The sequence below is a fragment of the Sminthopsis crassicaudata genome, chromosome 6 (genome assembly GCF_048593235.1).
Source record: "Sminthopsis crassicaudata isolate SCR6 chromosome 6, ASM4859323v1, whole genome shotgun sequence".
Classification (NCBI taxonomy): domain Eukaryota; kingdom Metazoa; phylum Chordata; class Mammalia; order Dasyuromorphia; family Dasyuridae; genus Sminthopsis; species Sminthopsis crassicaudata.
The window spans coordinates 153,490,814-153,518,629 of NC_133622.1; the positions used below are offsets into that span (position 1 = coordinate 153,490,814).

Here is a 27,816-nt window from a genome sequence, read left to right on the forward strand (position 1 = left end):
TGTTTGTATAAAACTTTTCAAATTTAATATAATCAAAATAATCCACTTACCATCTCATAATGTTCTCTAGTTTTTCTTTAGCTATTTCTGCATTTGCTTACAAGGTTTTTAATACCCTAATACATGGTTAATTTTTGTGTAGGTGCCATGCACCACTGAAAAAAAGGTATATTCCTTTCTTTCCCTATTCAAATTTCTTCAAAAGTCTATCATACATAACTTTTCTAAAATTCTATTCATTTCTCTAATTTCTTTCTTGTTTGGTTAGGTTTATCTAGTTCTGATAGAGAGGTTGAGACCCTCCACGAGTATAATTTTGTTGTCTATTTCTTCTTGCAATTCACTTTATATGTTTAGTACTGATATTACTTCATTATCTATGGTACCTTTTAGCAATATGTAGTTTTCTTCCTTATTTATTTTAATTAGATATATCCTATTTTAAGTGCTTTGATCCTTTAATGTAGAACCTGCTAGATCCTAGGCAATTCTGATTGTGATTCCTCTACATTTGAATTGCTTCTTTCTAGCTGCTTACAGTATTTTCTCCTTGATTGAGTAATTCTGTAATTTAGCTTCTTTATTCCTTGGAGTTTTCATTTTTCTTTCAGGAGGCAATTGGTGAATTCTTTCAATGACTATTTTACCCTCTGGTTCTAAGATAATAGGGCAGTTTTCTTTGATGATTTCTTGAAAGATGTTGTCCAGTCTCTTTTTTTCATTGTGGCTTTCTGATAGTCCATTAATTTTTAGATTGTCTCTCCTTGGTCTATTTTCCTTTTCAGTTGTTTTTCCAATGAGGCATTTTACACTTTCTTCTATTTTTTCATTTTTAAAAATTTTGTTTGACTGATTCTTGATGTTTTAGTGTGTCATTCACTTCCACTTGTCAAATTCTAATTTTTAATGAATTATTTTCTTCAGTTAGCTTTTTAAAACCTTTTACATTTAGCCAATTGTGCTTTTAAAGGGGTTGTTTCTTTCAGTGTATATATATATATATATATATATATATATATATATATATATATATATATATATATATATATATCCCTTTCCCTAAGTTTATTTCCTCTATCTATCTATCTATCTTGCTGAGGCAGTTGGAGTTAAGTGATTTGCCCAGGAACACACAGCTAGAAAGTGTTAAGTGTCTGAGATCAGATTTGAACTCATGTTCTCCTGAATTCAGGGCTGGTGCTCTATCCACTGTGCTACCTAGCTGCCCCAAGTTTATTGTTTTGAGGAATTTTTTCTTCAGTAAATTTTTCCCATTTTGCCAAATTTATTTTTTAAGGGGTTTTCTTCAGTCAATTTCTGTACTTCCTTTTTCAAGCTGTTAGCTTTTTCTCCATTTTTACAATTCACGTGCACTGCTCTCATTTCTTTTCCCTATTTTTCTTCTATCTCTCTTTTAAGATCCTTTTTTCCTCTTCCAAGAGAACCTTTTGAGCTGGAAACCAATTCAAACCCTTCTTTGAGGCTTTACCTGAGGACATTTTGCCTTTGCTTTCCTCTTCTGAGTTTGTATTCTGATATTCCTTTCTCCATAGCAGCTATCTATGATCAGAGCTCTTTTTTTGCTTTTTTTGTTCATTTTTAAAGGCTGAATTTTGCTCCCAGGGCACAGGGGAGATTATCCTGAGCATTCTCTGCAGGGGGTCAAGGACTTCTCACAGAATGGTATAAGTGGTGCTGCAAGGTTTTTCACTGTGCTGGATAGACTTGGCTAAGTCCTGACTGTTGTGCTGGGATTTTGGTGTTCACGATTTGTCTTCTGTAGTTACATTGAAGATCTCACAGCTGGTCTGCTGATTCAATACCCTTCTGAACCAGGACAGAGTAGCCAATGCTACTGTATTTTGGCTAAGAGCCTCCTGCTAGATTCCTCGGCCAGGCCTCTACATTGCACCTGTGCTGGGCCACATTCCCTCCTGCTCAATTGAGACAGACCTTTCCTGAACTTCTTCCAAGATATTTTAAGCTTAAAAATTATTATACTCCAAATGTTTATGGCTATGTCACTCCAAAATTCATTTAGAGGTTTGATCTAATGTTGATTCTGAGAGAATGGCAATGTCCTCTCTACTCTTAGTCAGATTGGCTCTTTTCCCATATTGTCTCTACATCTCTTTTCAGTGTTCCAATGGAAATTTAGCATTCCACATTAATTAAAATTGTTTTGAATAATTTTTTATACTTCAAAAGTTCTGCTTTTTGACAATTTAAAATGTATGTGATTTTTGTGTGTGTGATTTATATATTTTATTTTTAAAGAAACAGTTATATAAGGGGAACATCAAGGTAGAGTATTAGAGGAAAATGTAAGGATGTAAGGAAGGAACACTTGATTGAATTGCAGGTGGTGGAGGGGATGAGCAGGCTTCATTGATACTTGTGATATTCCCAGAAACAGGTGAAATATTTCAAAAGCTAGAGTTTCAGGAAGCAGAGATGATTGGATATATGAATAGAGGTTTCAAGGTGAGATTGCATAACAGTTTAGTTTGTCTGAACACAGAGCATATAAAAGAGAAACATGCTTAATAATATTGGAGGTTGGAAACACATTGTAAAAGATCTTTATTGCTGGGCTAATGTGCTTGCATTTTATCTTTGAGATGTTACCATATTTGGAGCTAAAGAATTTAGGTTAAAATTATGGCTCTATTTTTTTTTACTACCTATGTGATTTGGGCAAAAAAATCATGTCCTTCAAGGGTTTCGGTTTACTCATTTCCAAGGTCCCTGATGATGCATGGAACTGTTGAAGGTTTTTAAGTCAACTAGTAAGTGGACTGTATTCAAACATTAGGAAAATGTTTTTGACAGATGTATAAAAAATAGATTAGAAAGGTAGAAGGCAACCCAGAAGTAATGGGGCCTGAACTTAGTTGGCAAAGGTATGAGTCAAATGAGAAATGTTTCGGAAAGGAGAAATTTATAGAACCTGATTATGTGAATAATATAAAAGGAGAATTGAGATAAGTATGAGGTTTTGAGCTTTGATGACATGGATGAAAGTGGCCCAACAGAGGTAGATTAGTTCTGAGCTGGAGCAGGTAATGAGTTCAAATTAATGACGAGTTATTTTGTTTATTTTGAAAGCTTCCTCTGCTAGCACATGTAAAGAATTAGAGAAATTTAAGGAAGACATTTCTATATTTGTTATAATTCTGTGAATTATTGGTTATTTTATTTTATTAGTTTCTGATATATTCACAATTAAACTTGTAACATCTTGAGAATTGTTTGTAGCCTAAATATTGTCGTCTGTACAGATTTTGCTAATGGAGCTATTTTATCAATAAATCTAGTCCTTACAGCAAGCTTGATGGATTTTCAGCAGTTCACTAGTTGGTCTGAAAGTTTAAAAACTGTAAGATATGGTTACTCCAAAAAGCTTATGATGTATTTAACAAAATGGTACTGTCACATATGAACTGTTGAAGAAGTAATTGTCTAATTTTATAATACTAGTTTAAATGCAGTTGTGGTTTAGAGAAAAGAAAGACAAATAAAATCTTTGTTGAGGGAATGATACCTGAACCGGGGCTCGAAAGATAGGTTCTAAAAATATTCATAAGCCAAGAAAGAAATATATTCCAGGTAGGGAAAGTAGCAGGACTAAAGACTGTTATGAAAATATCCAATGACTTGTTTATGAGCATTGCTGCCAATCATAGTCATCCTCACACAGAAATATTTTAAGTCCATGTTTTTAATATACTTGGAGCATGGGTTCAGGATTCTAAATACCCACTGAGATATAGATGCATCTTTAGAACTATATAGTTACCATTTATAGCAGAGAAGGGGGGGAAAAGATATAGTTATCCAAAAGAAAGGGTGAAGATTTACATTTCAAAGATAACATGTAAAATTTATAGCAGACTAATGCAGAAGGAAGTTTACATCTGAAAAATGATAGGAGAAAAATTATAGGTGGTAAATTGATAATATTGATTCATTTATCAAATGGTTATCTTAAAACAGAGTGAGAGTTCTTTTACTCCTTACAGGTTAATCATCTTGAGTTTATTTTGGAAGCTACAGCTTAATGCCATACCATAAAGAAAGCCTCAGCCAGGGTTATGATTTTTTCCTTACAATTAAAATAGCTAGGCTGGAGCTAAGTAGAAAACTCTTATGACATTAACTCTCTTCCTTCCCCCTACCCTTTTTAGCTATAGATTGAAATGAAATGTAAATCTGTGACCATATTCTTATACATTCTGTCAATCTCCTCTGGGTGCCTCAGTACTAATTTTATGACAAACGTTTCCAAAAGCAAGTACAAGTATTGGTTAGTATTGAGTACAATAGCAAAACAAGAGCAACATAATAAAAAGTATTGGCAGTATATCATAATTTCCTTAGTTTAGCCCATTTTAACCATTCAACCCCAAATATTCAGTAAATAGCATATTTCTTATTCTGTTATGCATTTACCCCCATGAAAACATTCACTTCTGGGAAACATATTCCCTTGGAAATTCATTGCCAAACATTGCCAAAGGGATCTGTCCTAGACTAATGTTTACAAAATGTCCAATTCAGTTTAATCATCCTGATATCCTTAATTAGAACATCTGTAGTTAGTAGTACCTAGAATAGATCTCATTTCCAGGGTAGTTTTGGAGAGGTGTTCCTTTCAAATAGATCTACCTCCCAGTTTCTAAGTCACTTGCAGAAATTACCTAGGTAATGCTGTTTAAACTTGCTAGTGCTAAGACTTAGTATAATTGAGTAGAATCTGAAAAAAATCCAGTCATACTGATCTTCCAGCAATTAGTACAGGAGATGAAAAACAGTTTAGATCTTATGGAGCTAATCTTATAAACAACAGGGTCATGGAAAGAGCATTAAATTAGGATATTTGTACTTGATCTTAAAGTCAAGAATTTCAGTCTTCTCATATAACCTATATTATATTTGCTTGAATCCAATATATAATATGAATAATGGTATTCATAAACCAGAGCAAGAATCAGATTTTGAAAAATAAGTCCCTTTTGTATCCTGATATTATTAGTGAGACCTCAGACAGAAAAAAAATCTTCCATTTAATAACAACTCACCAAATAAGATACAGTATATTTTTAAGTAAGTTGAATCTTTATTTTAAAAACTTACCTTATTAAAACCTGCTTCTTATAATTACTCATTAGTATTCATCCTAATTTGAAAACTGCACTTTTAAATCAAGCAATTATATCAGACTAAGGATTTCAATTGCAGACTATAATTATCTATGTTTTTGGAGCTTCTACAGAGGAGTCTCTGTAGGGTACAAAGCACAGGCCCTAGTGATAATTATCTAACTCCAATAGAAATTTGGCAAGTAGAATATATACATATGTCTCTGATTTTGTGGGAGTTTTATCTTTTCTTTGTCATAGATGGCCAATCCTGGTTTGAAATTCCTAGTCTTTATTTAGCTTTATGAATTCAAGTTCTGAGGAGCTCCTGTGTTCCATATGGAGTCTGAATAGCAGTGTTAGGAACTTCCTATATGGAGAAAATGAGCAGTGATAGGAAGGGGAATCTAAGCCTGACAAGATTATCCAAAATCTTTTGGAGTTGCGGCAGCTCTTGACCTTACTAAATATAGTGTACCAGCCAAGGACAGTGGTACTCTGGCCTATAGCATGCTTTTCAGTAGGGCAAAGCCAACCCTCTTCTGATTATCCTAGTGTGCTAGCACTTAGGCGCTGACCCAGCACAGGATAGTGACCATTATCTAGTCCAGGCATTTGATACTGACAAAAGAGGTATTAGACACACACAGGTCCCTTGGATCTCTTCCTTAAAAAATGTCTATTCACACCAGCCCTGAAGTCAGGAGGACCTGAGTTCAAGTCTAGCCTCAGACACTGAACACTTCCTGGCTGTGTGACCTTAGGCAAGTCACTTAACCCCAATTGCCTTAGCAAAATAAATAAATAAATAAATAAAATGTCTATTCATATCTGACTTTTTCCTTTTTTTTTCCCTAAAAAAAGAGTAAATTAAAATTAAAATTTTTAATTGCTTACAAGATGAAGAGACAAATTAAATCACTAAAAAAGAGTCCTGCCTTAATTTGTAGGTTTGATATCAGAAATCTAAGAATGATCAGGAATTGCCTGGAAATAAACACATTTTAAGGATGGAGGGTTCCTTGATTATTTCTAAATATCAAAAAAGTGTCAGAGGCTGTTCTTTTGATACCAGCTTTTCTCATAAAGGCTATTGTCAAGAGTCTCTACTTTCCACACAGGAGAAAGTCTTGGTCTCATCCAACTCTCAATGGAGTAGCTACTAATACAACCCCATCACCTTGGACAAACAGCATTGGAATGTTCCAATTGGTTGATTTATAGATATCCTCATAAGTTTCTTCATCAATTCCTATAGTTGTCTGTCTCTTCTACTTCTCCCAAAATCATATTTAATAAGCATACAATCTTTCTCATAGTTCTTGGTCATTTCTTATTTTCACATACATTTGTTCATCTAGCCTGAGCCTAATGAGATCCAGGGGATCCTTTACAGTATAGGTGGTCTTTTCCTGATCCATATCATCTGCCATGTTTCAAATCTGTTTCCCCTAACTTTTTGTGAATTAGGCATTGGCTTCTCTATCCAATGTTTATTATTTGAACTCACTATATCTAGTCTCCTTCCTTTTTCCATCATAAGGTTCTCTGATTATATCTTTTATATTTCTTCTTTATTTCAATTCTTTGTTGTTACAGCCAGTTCTGTTATAATGCATGTTTAGAAAAAAGTGCTTTTATTTTACTACATTCAATATATTAGAGAACAATCTGAAATAATGTAAAAAAACCTTTTTTTTTTTTAACAGATTTTTGTTTTTGAGAAACAGCTAGAAAGTTGCATCATTTCATAATAGCTCACAAGCTGCAGCCTTTCCAACACCCACTTCCATAAGTAAACTTCAGGTCCTTTTATAGATGAAAATGCAGCGTTTATTATCTATCATCTAATTCAGGAGGAGGTTTAAGAGGAGAAGGAGGGCTTGTTTGCACTGATATAATTCAAACTTCACTCCCTGACATCTATTCCTCACCACCTTCTTCAAACTACCTCAGTATCCCTGCTATGGAATTGGAGCCTACGATGGCTACCTTCTCAGCCTTTGCTCTAGACTTCCTCAGCATGGAATTATGCACAAATCAACAGCAGCCTAAGGCTGCCACTATTTCTTTTTTTTCTCTTTTTTATTATATCTTTTTATTGACAGTACATATGCATGGATAATTTTTTACAATATTATCCCTTGCACTCACTTCTGTTCCAACTTTTCCGTTCCCTCCCTCCACCCTCTGCCCTAGATGGCAAGAAGTCTTATATATGTTAAATATGTTATAGTATATCCTAGATACAATATATGTGTGCAGAACTGAACAGTTCTCTTGTTACAGAATTGGATTCAGAAGGTAAAAATAACCTGGGAAGAAAACAAAATTGCAAACAGTTTACACTCATTTCCCAGTGTTCCTTCTCTGGATGTAGCTGATTCTGTCCATCATTGATCAGTTGGAACTGAATTAGATCTTCTCTTTGTCAAAGATATCCACTTCCATCAGAATACATCTTCATACAGTATTGTTGTTGAAGTGTATAATGATCTCCTAGTTCTGCTCATTTCACTCAGCATCAGTTGATGTAAGTCTCTCCAAGCCTCTCTGTATTCCTCCTGCTGGTCATTTCTTACAGAACAATAATATTCCATAACCTTCATATACCATAATTTACCCAACCATTCTCCAATTGATGGGCATCCATTCATTTTCCAGTTTCTAGCCACTACAAAAAGAGCTTCCACAAACATTCTTGCACATCCAGGTCCCTTTCCCTTCTTTAGTATCTCTTTGGGATATAAGTCCAGTATGTAACACTCATGGATCAAAGGGTATGCACAGTTTGATAACTTTTTGGCTGCCACTATTTCTTAATCATTTAAAAATTTTGCTGCCTTTTTAATTAAATTAATTACTATTCTTTTTTTTTATTGTGTCAATGATGAAATTTTTGAGTTTAACTCAATTTCCCTCAGAAACTCTATTTTTTATGTGGTTTTGATATAATTTTGATTTTTAGGAATACATATGTCCATTATAGCAGGACTGATTACAATATGCTACAGTCTGCTTATGTATACTTATTCCTGGATCTGTTGTTGCTTTTAGGCTGAAAGTTATATTTTAGCCAAACTGGACAAGTAACCATTCTCAATTCAAGTTGTACACTTTTTTTACAGCTTAATAATATTTATATTGATTTTTTGACAGAATCTTGTTCACTTATATGTGTTTTAAAATTTTATCTAATTTTTAATTTATGGAATAAAACTAATATTTCCATAACATAGTATGATAAAAAGGTCACTAGACATAAAACTGCAAATCTATTATGTACAACTTTCTATTCCTTTTAAATATATAATAAAGTTATCATATAATTTTTCCCTTTTTTTCTTCCCTCTCCCCATCCTAGAAATATATATGTGTATATATTATTATATTTGCATATGTATGTGAAATTATTCCATACATCTAGTTATTGCCTTTTTTTCTGGATGCAAATAACATCTTTTTATATGTTTTTATTTTTAATGTGTATATTTATCATAATATAACTTTTTACCTTAATTTTTTCTCACACTGTGTCCTATGTTACCCTTTTTCTCCACTGCCATTTAATTTCCTATCCATTCTTTTTAACTTAGCTCAAAATTCTACCTTTATAATAGAAGCTTTCTCTCTTCCTCCTTACCATCCCGTTCCAAAAGTAGTGAATTTTTCCATCTTCCTAATCACATAGCACTTTGGTTAAACATCTTTAATGACTTTAGTATGTACTATTTTATGATATAGTCTAGGAAGTAATTTAGTGAAGCATGGGGAATAATCTGAAATAAGCCTAGAAAGGTAGGAGCTAGTCTATGGAGTGCTAAAAACCCAAGTTGAGAAGTTTGTATCTCATGGTACAAGCAATAAGGAACCATGTGAGATTTTTAAGGAGATATTCTCTGACTAGACTTGGAAATTGACAAGGTCAGGGTCTAAAGACTGAATTTTTTCTGTCAGCTAGAATCTTGAACCTTGCCTGAATACCCTGCAACTGCTTCCTCTGCTAACCTAGTGTTGAGTTTTTATGCTATTGGACCTGGGCTAGCCTTAGAATCCCATTTGGCTCAGGCCCACCTGTGCCCTCAGCTGGATCTGACTTGTCTGCCTTAGAATCTTTATAGGATGGGTGATTGGAGTGGGGGGAGCTCAGTGGATTCTTGGGCTGTGTGAAGTAGTCTAGAGGTGATTCTTCCTATTTCTTACTAGAGTGGTTCGTCTTTATGTATTTTATAAGTGTTTGCACATGTCAGAATCAATACTCAAACATCACCTTTTTCTCAGTTCAGGTTCAATGTTGGGAGAATATATGAGGCTCTCAAAAGTCATTGAATATTTAAGACAAAGAGGTTTACTTTGCTTTAATGATGCAAGAATACACAACAAGAATGCAGTGGCATTTAGCTCCCACAGATATTGTCCACTCCTCTCCATATGGAAACTCATCAAGTAAGCATGGTAGGGGATAGTGATTCTCATGGATTTTAGAAAGCTGCCATTAAATCTGTAGAGAGCAGAAAAAGGATACATTTTATGACCTTAGATAAATAGGCAGCTAGGTCAAAGAATTGAGATGGGAATAGTTTTGTCCTTTATTCCATGCTGGGTTGAGAAAAGGCTGGAGAGGTAAATGAAAATAATTCAGCCAGTGCAATGGACCAATCAAATTCTTGGGGGTCCTTTGTCTTCATTGAGGTAAAATTGCCCTATATAGTAGAAGGAAAGAAGCTATGCTGAAGAGATGCTATCTCATTATAGATGGTCAAAAGGCAATTGATGATAATGAGACTGGAGCTCAGAAGAGAATTTAAAGCTAGACAAATAGTTTTGAGAATCATTTGCACAAAATTGAAAATTGAAGCCATGAGAGTTGAGGAAGTCATTAAGCGAGATAGTTGAGAGGGAGAAGAGAAGATGGCCCAAGAGAGAACTTTGGGGGACCCCCATGTGGGTGGGACTCTGTCAAGTAAAACATTGCTTCTGTTTGCTTTATTTTTCTTATTTGTATAATGGAGATAATGATCATTCCTACTTCACAATACTCATTTATGCTAATAAATCAAAACAAAAAGCCTGCAAGTACAGACACATAGGGATACTTTTTAATATTAGTACCTAAAGCCAAAAGCAACAATCATATGTGATGAGAATACTCTAGCAGCTTTCCCAATAAATATTGAAATATGGTAAGGTTGGCCACTCTTTCTAGGGATAGTACTCCCTATTATTAGCAATAGCAATGAGGTGAGAAAAAGAAATGAAAGGCATAAGGACAGTTAAAGAAAGAACTATAACTTTTTTTTGTTAAAACATGATGGTTTACTTAGCAAATTTTAAGGAATCAGCAAAGAAATTAATGGAGAGTAGATTTATTAACAGTGCAGGTTATAAAACAAATGCAAAAATTGATAGCATTTACATAAATCAAGAATAAAATTTAAGAGGCAATGTTGAAAAGGGAATTTCCATTTGAAATAATTGCAAAATGAATAAAATATCTGAAAGTCAATCTATCAAAGTAAAATCAATTCAAGTATTAAAAAATCCTTGTTAAAAAAAGAACAGTTTAAATAGTTGAAAGAAAATTAAGAGCTTATCATTGGGCCAAACCAATATAATAAAAATGACAATATGGCCAAAGTTCATTTATAGTTTTAATGTGACATAGAAAGGAATACTTTATATAGTGAAATAAAATATTAACAATTAATTTATGGGGACTAAATAACTAAGCTATCAAAGGAAATGATTTTAAAAGGTAGGAATAAGGAAGAGATATTGCTTCCTTATAGTCCTCAAACTATAGTAAAAAACAAGTAATCATCAAAATCATTTAGGACTGGGAAAAAAGGAAAAGTAGCTTAATGGAATGGATTAGAAAAAGGAGAATGAGAAGAGAATCAAAATCAAAAACTCCTTATTTAATAAAAACTGGGAAAACTGGAAAGCATGTATGAGTCTAGGAGCAGCAATCTTATATGTATCTCAGAGTTCCTCACAACCTGATCAACAATCATGTGCAAGCTTGTATTTTCTCTATTTCCAAAATGGAAACTGTCAAGAATCAACTGATTGTGGATGCCCTAAAGAAAGACCAGATTCCCCCTCACAAGCTCACTGTTACTGCAGTTGGTATAATTGGCATGGCATATATCATCAGTATATCAATAAAGGATTTGGCTGATGAATTTATCTTACATGATATCATAGAAGACAAACTAAGGGGAAAAATGATTAATCTCCAACATGGCAGCCATTTCCTCAGAATACCAAAGATTGTCTTTGGCAAAGACTATCTAATGACGACAGATGCAAAGCTGGTTGTTTTTACAGCTGGGGAACATTATCATGAATGAGAAAGTCATCTGAATTCGGTCCAGTATAAGGTGAATAGTTTTAAATTCACCACTCCTAATATTGTTTAAAATAACCCTAATTCCAAACTGCTTATTGATTCTAATTCAATGGATATTTTGACATATGTGACATGGATGCAAAGTGGTTTTTCTAAATATCATGCTATTGGAAATGGCTGCAGTCTAGATTCTGCTTATTTCCATTACTTAATGGAGTAGAGAGTCAGTGTCCACTCTTCAAGTTGTCATGGATAGGTCCATGGGGAATTTCTCTAAGAACACTCTAATGTTCCTGTTTGGGGTGGCATGAATGTTGCCAACATCTCGCTAAAAAAATTTTCATCTTGCTTAGGAACTGATGCTGATTCAGAGCATTCAAAAGATCTTCATCAATAGGTGGTTAAAGTCTTTATGAGTGATCAAGCTGGGCCATTGGCTTGTCTGTAACAGATCTGGAAGGATATTAGGAGAGTCCTTCCAATTTCTACCATATTAAAGGTCGATATGTTTTTATTGATGTCTTCCTCATTATCCCATGTATCTTGAGGCAGAATGGGATATCAGATATGGGAAAGATAAATCTCTAAAGGAGGAGGTTTATTTAAAGAAGTATACAGATACAGTTTGGGGAATCCAGAAGGAGGTGTAATTTTAAAGCTTTTTAATTTGCTAACATTTTACTGTCTAGAGAACATGACAGTTATGTGATTATATATGATGAGTTTTCAAGAATTTTCAAACTCTTCCTCTGATTAATGATTAAACACCAGTGTAAAGCAGAAATATAAAATCTATGAACACTCCTTAGTTTCCTCCTAAAGTTAGAAATGGAAACAATACTGGAAAATAATATGGCGACTCCTATTTGTTAAACCCTGTTGTTTGTATAATGATACAGATATGACTTGTCTTGTTCAGTTACAATGGTTGCTATTAAAGTCAACACCCTATACGTGTATAAGTACCTGCCTTGTAGGTGCCATAACTTCCCTTAGGTCTTTTGGTTCCTGGATATAAAACACCATAGAGTAGTAATATTTTGCTGATCAACTGATTACCTTTGTGATCCCTCCATTTAGGCTCTTCATCATGGCCTCACATATCACCTTTTCAGAGGACTCAATTGTGTTTATTGACGCAAACAGAACCTTTTGAAGTATTGAGGCAGTTAAGTAATTTGTCTAGAGTCACACAGCTAGCAAGTGTCTGAAGTTGGATTTGAACTTAAATTCTCCTGACTTCAGATTCACCGTTTTCTCTACTTTGCCAGTTAGCTGCCTTTTCTATTTTACTTATTACAATGAATAATGAGAAATATAACCAAATAAGCCTTTCCCCCATTCTTTTCAGGACAGCTAGGTGGCCTAGTGAATATGTTTGAGCTCACATATTCTTACATATTTGAGTTCAAATCCAATCTCAGACACTTATTAGCTGTATGACAATGAGTAAGTCATTTAGCCCTGTTTCCCTCAAATTTTCTCATCTGTAAAATGAGTCAGAGAAGAAAGGCCAACCACCCCTGTAATTTGCCAAGAAAACTCCAAAATGGAATCACTGAGAGTCAGACAGGATTTTAACAACTCAACAATAAAAAACAACCCCTTCTTTTCAGTGAATCATGATAAAGAATATCCTGCTATATTATCTATTTCTTAGACAAATACATACCACATTAAATTCATGATCTATATTTATGTATGTATATAGAGCATACATATGCATTCCCTTAAATATATAAGTGAATAGAAATAAACATTTATGCACAATATATTTATGCATATAGAGCATACATTTCTAGTCCATTATCACGTAAGCATGTACAGTATATTCACACAATACTAAAAACATAATAATAAATAGTACTTACATAAGACCTAATACATATATATCTTAATCAAAAATATTCATACAGCACTATAAGACATTATGTATATGTTACATAAGACATTAACTGTTGGCATTCATAGATATTAATTACATCCTTGGTAGATTACATCCAAAGATAGATCATAAACCTTATATTACTAGCAGATCTTAACTTTTGATAATACCTTAAATCTCACCTCATAAAAAAACTACCACCCCATCTCTTGAAGGTTTATGTTCCTTTGAAGGAAGCCCATAAATTGCTGATGTATTTGCATTTCTTTGACTGGCTACTAGTTGCTACTTCAGGTCCATTATAACCCTAATTCAACTGAACTATACTTAAAGTGATAAAAGCACTGGCCCTGGAATTTGAGGATCTAAATCAGACTCTGTCTCTCATGCCCACTACCTCTTTGCACCAAGTCATAAGCCTTTATAAGCCCCAGTTTTCTTATCTATAAAATGATGGGATGGTGGTCCTTTTTAGTTTTAGATCTGTTTCTCTATTTTGATTGTTTACCAATTTCAAAATATTGCTGTTTTCATCTTTTATTTATTTTTTTTGTATTAGCTAAGATGGATAATGTAAATATGAGATATCCATTTAAATAGGAGAGTTTTGTGTTTTCAGTATATTAATTTGCAGTTTTGAAGAATATGGAAAAGAGGGGAAAGCTGGTTGAATAGAGACTAATTTGGAGATTAGTATAATAGTGTACCTAGGTGGGAGGTAAGGAAGTCCTAAACTTGGATGATAGCTATGTTAGCAATGAGATACTTTATAGGTAGAGTTAGAGTTACAATTGACAAGATTGTCAAGTGATTAAAAATAGGAGAAAAAAGAGAGAGAAAAAATGAAGTTGCTTGTGAGATTCTGGGCCTGGGAAATTGGATGAATAGTTGTGCCCTTAAAAGAAATAAGAAAGTTTAGAGAAGGTTTTTGGGGTAATACATTACTTAACAGAGATCCAGGTAGAGAGGTTTATTTAATAGGTGGTAATATGACAATGAGTTCATGAGAGAGAAAAATGCTAGATATTTAGATGTGATTAGTTTGAAAAGACAGAGAACATGAATTTTGATGAGGAAGAGAGTTCATATTATATAATATGAATATATTAATATAAATGCCCTTCAACATTTATCCTTTTTAATGTCCTTCATAAAAGTGTTTCATTCAATGAAGGCAAAATACAGTGGGACTAGAACTCCTCTTTATAACTTTGTATCTCTGGATTGTTGAATATAAAAAGTATTTCTTTAGTAGAGCAAAATGTCTTAAATGTTCTTCTCCAAGGTATCCACCATGCATATGTCAAAATAATTTTAAATTACTTGAAAGAGGTTATGGTAGAGGTAACTTTGCTTAACAACCCACTGATTATTGATAAAAAAGGGAGATGCTCGCTAAAGATATTTGTTATCATAGAAACATAGTGCAGAATCCAAAGAAAGTTGAATTTTCTAAAGATAGTGAGGTCCTCCACTTACATTTATTTATGAATGATGTTATCCTAATTGCATCATGCCTTAGAATACTGCAGAGACCCACAATAAACCAGAGTTCAATTTAATTAAATTACCCCACAGGAAATTTATTAAATTTTAATAATATAATAATTCAATTAATAGTTAATAAAATTATTAATTTTATTATCTATGCAGAAAAACCTGAGTGAATATAAGAAGTCTTATTTTCAAACCATGACATGTACTTGGATTGATAACTCCCTAAGCTGCTCCATTAGTACATAAATGTTTTTTAAAAATTAAGATCAATTTATTATTGATTCAATAATTACTTTTTCTCTTTTTTATATATTTTCCCTAATTACATGTAAAAAAATTTTAACATTTGCTTTTATAGTCTTGAGTTCCAGATTCTCTCCCTTCTTCCCTCTCCTCCTCCAACCCTATTTTGATACAAAACATTTCCATATAAGTCATTTTGCAAAAGAAAATATAGATCTCCTCTTCCCTCAAAAAAACCTTCATGAAAAATAAATTTGAAAAAAAGTATTCTTCAACCTGTATTCACACACAATTAGTTTTTTCTCTGGGTATGGATAGCATTTTTCATCACAAGTCTTTCAGAGTACTCTTGAATCATTGTATTGCTGAGAATAGCAAATTATTCCCAGGTGATCATCCCACAACATTACTATTATTTTGTACACAGTACATTTAATTTCATGGAGGACTTTTGAGGTTTTTCTGAGAACATCCTGCTCCTCATTTGTTATGGAACAATAGTATTCCATCATAATTCCACAAATTATTCAGCCACTCCTCAATTGATAGTCATCCTCTTATTTTTCAATTCTTTTCCCTAAGGAAAGAGCTGACACATAAACTGTAGACAGAAACTTCCAAAGGATAGGTCTGGAGCAGGAAAAGGAGAGCAAATTTTACCTATGGGAAATTACAAACTTTTCCCTGAAATAAAGGGCCATCTTCTCATCATTCTTCTAGTGACACTAAGTTTCTGCAAATTGAGAAATACCACCATTTTCAAAAAATTAAAGTTTCAGAGATGATGGTAAGGTGTTAATAGGCTGCAGCTAGAGAAGTAGTGAAAAGCAGAAAAAAATATAATACAGAGATGTGAATCAATCGTGAGTGAAGTACAGACTTGGTATATACTCAATGCCAAGACAGTTTTTAAATAATACTTTTTAATTTTCAAAATACATGCAAAAATAGTTTTTAATACTCACCCTTGCAAAATCTTGTGTTCTCCTTCCCTCTCCTCTTCCCCCTTCCCTAAATAGCTACAGTAATTCATTATAGGTAAAATATATGCAATTCGTCTAAGCATATTTATTTCCACATTTATCATGCTGTACAAGAAAAATTAGATCAAAAAGGAAAAAAAAATGAGAAGAAAAAAAAAGCCAATAAACAATAGCCATAACAAAAAAAGTGCGAATAATATGTTGTGATCCACATTTAGTCCCCATAATCCTTTCTATCGGTGCAAAGGGCTCTCTCTATTACAAGTCTATTGGAATTGAATGCCAAGAGATCTTGAGGAAGATTCCCAGTACGTTCAGAGAAGAGAGTGACCTCTTATGGAAGATTTACAGGGGAATATGGACAGATTTGTGAAGGATGAGTAGGCAAAGAGAGGGTATGGTTTACACTTTGGGATAGATTAGCCACATCAATAAGATTATAATCATCAAGTTCTTTTTTTCATCCTTTTTTAAATTAAAATTTTTTTAGTCATCAATTTTTAAAAATATTTGTGTTAATGTCTTATTCCTCTCTTAGGTTGAAAATCCCTTGAAGGCAGGGAATTTGTTGTTCTTCACATTTGTATTTTTAGTATCTAGCACAGTTACTTGAACATGATTTAGACCAAATAAATATTTTTTAATTGAATTCTGGATTGAAATATATATATATATATACATATATTCCTTCACTAGATGGAAGCAAAACATGGTTGTTGTTCAATAAACATTCTTGTCTTTCTTAACTTCATTTTCATATATTAAATAAAAAAGGAGCTTATACTCAACTGATTGGCTGGTAAAAATACATAAAAAAAGAACAAACTCCTCTTTTACTCCCTTTAAAAAATTTTTACTATTTATTTAAATTATTAAACAGAATAAAAAAGGTATCTTTAAATATATCTTTTTTAATATTGAAAGGAACTTTAAATAATTCTGATTTTTTTTCAAGATTAATTCCTTTTGTATTATATGATCAGTCAGGTAATTTACAAAACCTATTGCCAATTATTTTAGACAATTATTGTCCAGTGTTTATTTATTTATTTTTTTGTCACTTTTGTGTAATAATGGATGAAATGTTAGACATATGGAACTCTCATAAATGGTAACAGTATAAAGTTAGTAAGTTTTTATTGGAATGATTTGTTTTGAGGGGTAGTGGAGGATGTGGCATTTTAACTAATTATAAAATGCCATGGATGAGATTATGTGAAAATAAATTTATAGGTGAAAGAAATTTAATTTTAGTGAGGGATAGTTTAAATAGGGATTTTTATAAAGGTTTTTTTGCTATTTGTATAAGCAGATTCATAACTTTCATTTTTCTAGAGAACATTTTTCAAAATATATTTTCAAACCCCATGAAAAAAAATCACTCATTACAGTTGAATGCATGGGAAAATTCATAAAATTCTAAACAAAGCTTTTTTTAATGTAAAAATTGCATGATTTTATGAATGGAATTGATTTTTTTAATATGGAGAAAATAATAGAAGAGTGAAGAAATAATCTAGAATTGTAAAGTCCCATGTAGTCCTGAAGCTCTGATCATAAAACTCCCATCTTAAAGTGAATATAGAACTATTTTGAAGAAGAGGACTTAATAATGAGATCATGCATTCCATATTGGCAAAATGGTTTATAAGATGGCAGAGAGTCAGGAATCATTGAGTCTTAAGTAGAGGTGCAGATGTTGATATTGTCTAAAAAGAAATAGAGCCAAATTTATAGTCTTATAGTTTTAAGAATGTAAGAGAAAAATTGAACAAATGAAGTTTTTGTGATTATATACGAATTGAGAAATAGTTTTCATTCATCTTCTATCATTTAAATTTGATTTAAAAAAAAGTTTTATTCGTGTGCTGTTGTTTTTTTTTCACATTGCCAACATTTACAGATAACCCTGACTCCAAGAGAAGTTTCATAACACAGTAAAACAGCTAAGGAAAACTAATAATATAAAAATCTTTTCTGAAAATGCATGAATCATTTTATATCTGTAGCCATTTTCTGACCTGTATTTAAAAATTAATGGTGATCTACTTTATCTCCCTTTCATCCCTCCTCCAATAAAAAAGGAAAAAATAAAAAACCTAACAAATATGTATTGTGAAGCAAAACAAATTTCCTCAACAACTATATATAGCTTTATCCTGTTTCCTGAATCCATCACCTCTTTTCAGTGAAGAATGTGCTTTATCACTGGTCTTCTGAAATCTATAGCTCTTAGAGTTTTCAAAAAAATTTTCTCTACATTATTATTATTGTATAAATCATTCTCCTATTTGTTCCCATTTCATAATTTATTGGTTTATATGTCCTCAAAATTGTTCATTTTTATAATATTTATCTTATAGCATAGAATGTTCTTTCTGTTCTGCTGAGTTTACTCTTAATCAGTTCACAGTTCACATAAGTCTTTTCATGTTTTCTTAAAATCATTTTCTTATTTTTTACAGCACAAGAAATTTTTTCATATTCATATGCCATAATCTGTTCAGTCTTTTCTCCACTGTTGGACATCCCTTATTTTCTAGTTGTTTCTTTTCCCCACCAATATATTTTTGTTTAAAAACAAAACAAAACAAACCAACTTTTTCTTCTTTCTTTGTTCCACTTTGGTTTAGGCCTACTGGGGTAATAGGACACATACTGTTCAATAACTTTTTGCATATCATTCTTAAATGTTTTCCAGAATGGTTGTATTTATTCACAGATCCACTAATAGTTTATCAGTGTGCCTATTTGCCTATAGCCCCTCAAAAATTTTCCTTTTTTGTCTTCTGTGCTTCTTTAATAATACAAAATGGAAAAAGAATTGTTTTAAATTTCAGTTTTCTAATTTTTATTTCATGTGGTTACTGAAAGCCTGGGTGTCTTCTTTTAAGAACTGTCCATTCATATCTTATTTATTAATTGGGGAAATTATCTTTTTATTATAAATTTGAATCAGTTCCTTATTTGTCTTGAAATGAGATAATCATCAGAGAAACTTGTTGTAAAGTTTTTCCCCCAGCTAATTATTTCCTTTTTAATCTTATCTTTATCAGATCTGTGTAAAATGTCTTAATTTTACATATTAAATATTATCAAATTTATCTTCTGTGATCCTCTTTATTCCATATAAAGCCAAGTACTTTTCTTCTATTCATAGATTTACAAGTTGATTTTCCCCCATCATGTTTGTCTAAATTTGTAAGACTTTTGTAAATCTTGAAGATATTACCTTTTGGAGCTTATTTTGTATGGATAGTGTGTTGGCCCAAATCTAATTCACCCTATTTGTTGTCCAATTTTCTCAATATATTTGGTCAAATTGTGAATCCTTATCCAAGTAAGTGGGTATCTTTACGTTTACTGAATATTTACTACCAGAGTATTAGATACCTTTGCATTTGTATATTGTATATCTAATTTGCTACAATCATCAATCTTTTTTTTTTTGACCATACAAATTTTGTCCATCGCAAATTTCTGATTTGCGATATGATTTGAGATATGGCACTGTGCCTTTTCCCATTTCTCTTCATCATTTCTCTTGAGATTCTTGATCTTTTTTTCCTCCCTAGAGGCATGGTACAATGCATAAGAACATTGAACACAACATCAACAAGATTATATGACAATCAATACTGATGGATGACTCTTTTCAACAATAAGGGGATTCAGTCCAGTTCCAATGGTCTTGTGTTGAAGAGAACCATCTGCATTCAGAAAGAGGAATGTGGGGACTAAGTGTGGATCACAACATAGAAGAGAGAGAGAGAGAGAGAGAGAGAGAGAGAGAGAGAGAGAGAGAGAGAGAGAGAGAGAGAGAGAGAGAGAGACAGAGAGAAGAGGGCAGGGAGAGAGGGAGGGAGGGAAAAGGGAAAGACAAATCTGTATGACTAGTGATGGCACCAGATGCAGTGGGAGACCTTGGCCTTTTTAAGTTAAAGCTTTCCCCAGGTTTCAGTTTATCTGAGGCAACACTCATTAAGGCTAGATAAAAAATAAGGCCAAAAAAGGGCCTCTTTTATCTAGTTTAAAAAAATCAGTTTCTGAGAGGAAGATCCTCAGAGTTTCTGGCCAAAACAGAAACAGTCACTATCTACACTCAGTGTTTACCATCAAAAGTCACACATCATAGGTATCTGATAACTCTTTTTTTTCCTTCTTTTCCTCCATATGTATTTCATCATTATGTTTCCTCATTTTATAAAATAATCCTTTTCTAACTTGATTAGTATAACAATAAATAAGTAAATTTAGTTAGACATTGTCATATTCGTTATATTTGCTCATCATACTTATAAACAATATTTTCTTTTTTTCTCTGTTTTATTAAAGTTTTTTATTTCCAAAATATATGCATAGCTAATCTAAAAAATTATGTAGTTTATATCTATCAATACTTTTTAAAGCTTTTTAATTTTCAAAAGATATGCATGGATAATTTTTCAACATTAACCCTTGTAAAAACCTCGTATTCCAATTTTTCCCTCCTTCCCTCCATGCCCTCCCTTAGATAGCAAGCAATCCAGTATATGTTAAACATAATAAAAAATATACATTAAATCCAATATATGCATACATATTTATACAATTATCTTGCTGTACAAGAAAAATCAAATCAAAAAGGGAAAAAATGAGAAAGAAAATAAAATGCAAGCAAACAACAACAAAAAAGAATGAAAATGCTTTGTTGTGATCCACACTCAGTTCCCATAATCCTCTCTCTGGGTGCAGATGGCTTTTTCATCACAAGATAATTGAAAATGCCCTCAATCATCTCATTGTTGGAAAGAGTCATATCCATCATAATTGATCATCTTGTTGTCATGTATAATGATCTCCTGGTTCTGCACATTTCACTTAGCATGACTTAGTAAGTCTCTCCAGGCTTTCTGAAATCATCCTGCTGATTATTTCTTATAGAACAATAATATTCCATCACATTCACATACCATAACTTATTCAGCCATTCTCCAACTGATAGGTATCCCTTCAGTTACCAGTTTATTGCCACTACAAAGAGAGCTGCCACAAACATTTTTGCCCATGTTTCCTTTTCTTTCTTTTAAGATCTCTTTGGTATATAATCCCAGTACAGACACTCTGCAGGATGAAAAGGTATACACAGTTTGATAGCCTTTTGGCATAATTCCAAATTGCTCTCCAGAATGGTTGAATCAGTTCACAACTCTACTAAGAATGAAAGTAATTAATATTTTACCAATAATTTGGGTCTGTTTTTATTTTTTAAGCCTCTTTTTACAATAGGATTTATATAGTTTATATAGTTCTTACCTATATCTTATAAGGTAGACTCCCAAGTATTTTATATGTTCTGCTGTCATTTTATATGGAATTTCTCTTTGTATTTCTTTCTGTTGGATTTCATAGATATTATATAGAAATGTTGATGATTTACATGGATTTATTTTATATCTTGCAAATTTACTCAATTTGTGGATTGTTTCAATTAATTTGACTACTTAAGGTTTTTTTTTAAGTATACCATAAAATTCAAAAAGTGATAGTTTTTTTCCTTTATTCCCTTAATTTCTTTTCTTTTTCTTTGTAATACTATGTCAAATAAAAGTAATGACAATTTATTGGAAAGAATTCCAGTTATCTCTCAACAAATAAGGGCAATTTTGTTTTTTATACATAATCTTTATGGAAAATTATTTTATGGAAAATATTTTCATTTTATGGAAAGGTCTATTTCTATATTTTCTAGCATTCTTTTTCAAAAGAAATGGGTGTTATATTTGTTAAAAGCCTGTCTGTATCCAATGAAATATTAATGTTTTCTTATTGATTTTGTTACCAACATGATTAGATTTATAGTATTTCTAATATTATACCAACCGGGTAATTGTCGCATAAACCCAACATCATCATAGAATATCATCTTTATGATTTTTCAATTGAAGCCTCTTTGCTAATATTTTATTTAAAATATTTTCATCTTTGTTCCTTAGTGATATTAGTTTATAGTTTTCTTTTTCTCACTGGTTTAGATATCAAGATCATATCTGTTTCACAGAAGAAATTTAGCAGATCCCTTGTGATGTGATGTATGTTGTGGGGTTTGTCACCAAGTGATGGCAAGATGAGTTTGATCATGTGAAGAATTCACAATGGCCATTCTCTTTGGCAAAAGATAGATTTATTTGGGAGAATAGGTTACAGACAAATGAAGGGATACAATAGACACTGGGAATGGTAAATATGAAATAGAGTGGAAGAGTGTATGAAAGACAAGTTCCTCAGTGGAACTCACAATTATCCAGTAGAAAGGGAGTATCCCATAGGATTGGGGAATGCCTTTAGCTGGTAGGCTAAATTCTAAAAGGGATTTAGAACCCTTAAAGAGTTACTTAGCTGTAAGGGGGAGAAGTTGGGTTGGGAAACAGTGTAGTTAGGGAGACATGGCATGGGGGGAAGGGGAAGGGGAAAGAAGGATGCTATGATGGACTGACCCAGAAGAAAGCAGCAGCAAAGTCATGGGCCATAAATTGTTATTTAGAGAAAATTTAGCCTCAGGGTCTTGACACAATTTAGATTTCTGACTGGATTACCTTTAGAGGGTAAAGACAAGGAACTAAACTCATTATCTGAGCCTTCTTCCTGCTTGAAAGGATTAATTTATTAATATCCTTGCAATTTTATGTAATATTAGAATAATTTTTCTGATGTTGATAGTTGCTTTATGAATATATTTAATTCTGGAGTTTTTTTCTCTATAAATTCTCTTTTAAATTTGATTTGAATAAATTTTCTGTTAATTTAGTTGTATATTTTTGTAAATGTTAATATAATTAATTTAATGTGTTGATTTTGTTGATATAATTGGGCAAAATATTTCTAATAATATTATTTATTTCTTATGAAAAGGTAAAAATCAATAATACCTCTGAGTTTTTCTGTATTGTTTGCTATGTAATTGATTTTATGTGGTATTGATTTTTATTAATGAGTTGCTATCTGCCTGAACTGCCCCCCTGCCTGCTCAGGAATGCAATTTTTCCCAGTCTGAGTTAGTTTAAAGTTGTGATTGAAAAGAAAAAGTTGTTATAATTTATACTCTTAGATCCTGTCACATCTGCTTTTTGTCTGTAAATCCAAATTGGTTTAACCCAACATCATTTTCTTGAAAGACTTGATTTGTCCTGGCTTGTCATTGTGTAATTAGGGGAGAGTTGATCTCCCCCAAGGGGACAATAAATCTGGTGATTCTGGTCTCTTAGCCAACATTACTAGAGGCAGATGAGTCCTATAAAACAATGGATATATTCCTTAATTGTTAGAGAAGGGCATGATTAGTCACACTTTTTCTAGTATAGCCTATTGTAATGTTCCAAAACTATCCAGACCCTTTTCCCCAATTTATTTGTGTTAGTAAAGGCAATTTCCCCCTTCCTATCACTTTCCCTCCACTCTCCTACCCCATCTCTCCTTACCCCCTGCATCCCCACCCACCCCTTTTCACTGGATTGCTGGCCATACTGAGGTGGCCATTTCGAGCCACTTTGTTAAAAGTTATGTGTTTCTGTTAATAAACTGATTTTGCTTAGACTATACCTCATTTTGAAAGGGAAGGGGAACTGAGATTTTGTCTCCTTTGATCAAGATCTCCCAGGCTCCAAGGAGTCCAGACAGAGCCCAGACCTTTCAGGATAAGAGAATCAAATTAAATCCTATAGAAACTCTTAAGTTCTCATTCAATTGAGGAATCCTGATCTGATCTGTTCCAGCCCCACTTGGTCTGACCCTTCTCAGTGTGATCTGCTGGGGCTATTGCAGCCCCCACTAAAGATACCCAATATAACAGCTTCCCTCCACTAAGGTCTTTATAGATGGACTTAGGTAGCTCACTCAGCTGCCAGGATCTTCTGTCCACTGAGAAAGCATTCTCAGGGCAAAACTCCATTTTCCAATAGATTTGCCACTATAGAAGTCAGTCTCCTGGTAAATTGATTTCTATCCAACAATAAATTTTCATTTTGCAACTAATAATTTGGGAATGAGTGAATTCTTTCACTAAAACCTGTGGCAGATTTTAAAGGGGATTCTTAACAACTCTCTTATTTTCACTAACCTCTAGATCACCAGGAATTGAGACCACTCAAACAATTTAACCTCTTTTGCATTTATTCACCATATTCTTCATTTACTATTAATTCTTTTTCATTTCTAATATTGCTAATTTAGCTTCACTCTTTTTTTAAAAAGCAAATTAGCTTATAGTTTGTTTTCAGTATTATTATTTAATTTTCAGAATTTCTATTTTCATGTTTAAGTGAATTTTAAAACTTTGTTAGTTTTCTAGTATTTTTAGTTACATTCCCAATTTGTTAATCAGTTCTTTCTCTTGTTTGTTAATAAAAGTATTCAGTAATATGTAATTTCCCTAAGGACTGCTTTAGCTATATCCTAAAAATCCTTCCTTCCTTCCTTCCTTCCTACTTTTTTTCACTTTAAGGTTTGTGAGTCATTTTTCTTATTGATTCTTGCCATATTCATTTTCTACTTCCAAGACTATGTACTAGACTATTCAATGTCTAGATAAATTTTCTTTAATGATTTCTTGAAATATAGTATGTGGAAATGACATTTTAACTTTTTTCTCTATTTTCTCATTTTTTAGTTTATTTTGAGTCATTTGAATCATGAGCTGCCTGTCATTTATCACTATGCCAGTTCCATGTAAAATATAAAAAATAGTTTCATTTTTCAGGTAGAACAAAGTATAAATTTGCTAAAAGATTTCCAGTTTTATAATAAAGATTATATTAGATTGGGAACTCTTCAGATTCTCGTCTGAAACTCTTCACATATTTATTTGTAGTTAGATTGGATTTAGAATACAACATAACAATGGCATATCATTGAACAGTTAAGAGAAGAAAGATTACTTTACCCTAACACTACAAGAATGCAACAAGAAGACAGTAGTACTTAGCTCAACTATATGGAGCACTCTCATTTGGACTTAGGGTATGATCACTTATGGTCTTCAGATCTCTGTCAAATTAGAGGGGCCCTAACTCCACTTGAGTAGAATTATTAATGTCTCTAGGCAATCAAGAAGCTGTATAAAAGGAAACAAGTGCCCACCAACTAGTAGGGATAGGTTTATTATCTTTTTAGTGAAAATAAATACTTATTTTCAGGAGAGAACCTGCTAGGTAGCTGGGACTTGAAGGAAACCAGGGAATCCAGGAGGTGGAGAGAGGGAGAGAGAACATTCTAGACATGAGGGACAGCCTCATGAGATGGAGTATGTGGAGGAAAGAATAGCAAGAGAAGGGCACAGGAGAGAATGGCTGGATCTCAGAATAGGTATGGATGTAGAAGGAAGATGTAATCCTTATGCCTCTCCTCTATTGACTAATTTATCTTGTAGCTATCTATTTTGTAAATAGTTGTTTATAAGTTGTCTCCTCGATTATCAGACTAAACTTTTTGAGACTCAGAACCATTGTTTATCTGTCTTTAATGCTTATGATAGCACCTGGTGATGGTAGGTGCTTAATAAATCTTTGTTGACCTACTGAAAAAAAATGGCTGGAAAGATAGGAATGCCTTTAAAAGATACTCGGAGAATTTTTATAAAGGGTTTGATCCTGGATCTAATAGGGAGCCATTAAAGTTTATTGAATGGGAGTAGTAGGGAGTCTGACAAGTTAGATCTTTGCTTTAGGGAGATCTGAAAGAAAACAACCAAAAAAGAATGGTCAGAAAGATAAAAGGAGAACTATTCTACTTTCCATTTTGCTACCCTGCCTGTTTGAACTCTATAGAACAAGATGTCCCTTTCAGGATAAGCTTATCCTTTCTAAACTTACCACTGTTCCCCTAATTTAAGCCTTGATTGATTCCTTCCTCAGACTCCTCTTCTCTCTGGAGGGTTAGACAGTAGAGTGCCAAACTTTCCAAATGCCTTCTTTTTTTTTAGAGGGAAGAAATTAGACTCTCAGATCACTTCATTTTTCATCTACTTCTCTGCCTGCTTTCAACTCTGCAAAATGATGTCTCTTTGCTGGGTAACTTCTAGTATCCCAAGTTCCTCCATCCACCTGCTCTTGCCTCTTTTTGAGTGTTATTTCCCCTTTAGATTGTAAGCTCATTAAATGGTATTTATTAAACTTAGCACGGAGCCTGGAAATTTGTAGGTATTTTATAAATCTTTATTGGATTGGTCTAGATTGGATTAGAAGAGTTGAGTACCCAAAATTTAGAAGACAGTATCAAGGACAAGTGAATGAACAAGGTCCTGCAGAGAAGAATGAGGATTGAGGAAAGACTATTGCATTTGAAAATTAAGACATCATTTGTAATCTTAAAGAGAGTAATTTCAAGTGCATGATAGTTCAGAAGTTAGACTGCTGAGAGTTAAAAGTGAGGAAAAGGAGAGGAAATTGAAACACTTGATTATATATGGGTTAACATTGAATGAGATAAATTAAATTGCTTTCTATTGTTTACTTCAGTGTTTTAGGAGACAGGTAGAACTTTCAAGATTTGCTAATTTTAGTTTGAGTTTTTCCATATAGTAGGGAAAGCTCAACTGGGCATATTGGAAATTTAAGTCCGATTTATTTTCTTTTTAACAATATCTTTTATTCAGTAGTCATATATATGCTCATAGATTATGCGTTTTTAAATTACTCTACCAAATCAGAAGATACTGATTGTTGTAGATAACAAATGCATTATGAAGTAGTCCAAGTTTTTTTTTTAACTCAATATTTTATTTGTGTTTCCTTTGCATTTCAATATGATGATAAACTGCAATGAACAAAGGGTTGTATAACACAATGTCATTGCATACAACTGTGACTTTTCTAAAACCCAGCTTCTCAGTTGGCAGCTTGGGTAAATTAAGTATTGATTTGGGTCATTAAGATAAATCATAGTTCCATTTTTCTTATAAATTGTTTTCTTGTATAAAAACAACATAATACTTTCTTTTTAAAAAGTCATTTATTTTTACAGGCATCTATATCTTTGCCTCCCATTGCTTCCCCCAAATGAATAATAAAAAGTTAAAGAAAATCTTCATAATAAATATGCATAGTCCAGCAAAACACACTCTCACAGCTATGTATCATTCTGCATTTGAATCCATCACCTTTCTGGTAATAGGTGCTAACATTTTTCAACTTCACACCTTCAGGATCCATGATTAATCATTTTATTGATTAGAATTCTAAAGTCTTTTAAAGTTGTATTTCTTTATAATGTCATTATAGAAATTGTCCTCCTATTTCTGTTTATTTTACTCTGAATCTAAAGGTCTTTTCAGTTTTCTGTGAAACTATCAATTTAGTCATTACTTATGGCAAAATAGTATTCTATCATATTCATATATCATGGATTGTCTAGCTATTCCAATTTGAGGAAGAGCTGCTATAAAGATTTTTGTTCACCTGAGTCTTTTTCTTTTTCTTTGGTCTCTTTGGAGTATAGACCTCAGAGTTGTCTAGTTGGATCAAAGAACATGCAGTAATTAGTAACTTTTTGTGTCCAAATTATTTTCAGAATGTTTGTACCCATTCATGGCTCTCTCAGCATTACATTATTATGCTTTTTTTTCTCCCATAGCTCCTCAAATGTTTGTAATTTTATTCTTTTATCATTTTTGTCAATTTGATAGATATGAAGCAGAATCTCAGAAATGTTTTAATTTAGATTCTTTAATTATTAATGATTTGG

At 32.7% G+C, this 27,816-nt stretch overlaps 1 protein-coding gene and 2 pseudogenes across 7 annotated transcripts in view; 2 read left to right on the top strand and 1 right to left on the bottom strand.

Annotated features, from left to right (window-relative positions):
• MAPK10 (mitogen-activated protein kinase 10) overlaps positions 1–27,816 on the top strand; it is a 165,362-nt gene that overhangs the window by 39,625 nt on the left and 97,921 nt on the right. The window lies entirely within an intron of this gene.
• On the bottom strand, positions 6,278–6,574 carry LOC141546466 (U6 snRNA-associated Sm-like protein LSm3 pseudogene; annotated as a pseudogene).
• LOC141546294 (L-lactate dehydrogenase A chain pseudogene) lies at positions 8,630–16,750 on the top strand (annotated as a pseudogene).